The following is a 454-nucleotide window of genomic DNA, read 5'->3' as shown; positions in this document are numbered from 1 at the left end:
TTAACCACATTAGATCACGACAGGTCTGTTTTTATTTTTTATTTGATTCTGAATATTTGTTATGTTTGAATTCTTGGGGACTTTAGAACGAGTCGGTGTGTGTTTGTTTTGTTGATGTGAGGATATTGGTACGAAGCAATATCCCTATGGACTTGGGAGAGCACTGAGACAATGTGGAGCTAACCAGCCAGTCAAATGTTATTTCTCCAAACCATCAAGTCACCTTAACCATCGCACACAAGCACACACACACACACTTATTGGCCATGAGTTATTGAGGTTGCTAGGTTTTTGATGTGCATGTGATGTGTGACTGGAGCAGGAAGCAGGAGAGCTGGGCTTGTGGAGGATATAGTCCGGTCTCTAGCCCATCCACTCTCCAACCTGACTTATTTATCGTTTTGTTAATAATAAATCATACGGCCATGTGATTTCATCTTTTTTTTTTTTTTTT

The sequence above is a fragment of the Morone saxatilis genome, unplaced genomic scaffold (genome assembly GCF_004916995.1).
Source record: "Morone saxatilis isolate NCDOM2014 unplaced genomic scaffold, NCSU_SB_2.0 Contig21, whole genome shotgun sequence".
Classification (NCBI taxonomy): Eukaryota; Metazoa; Chordata; class Actinopteri; family Moronidae; genus Morone; species Morone saxatilis.
The sequence above is the reverse complement of the archived record's forward strand: the minus strand, read 5'-3'. Positions refer to the sequence as shown.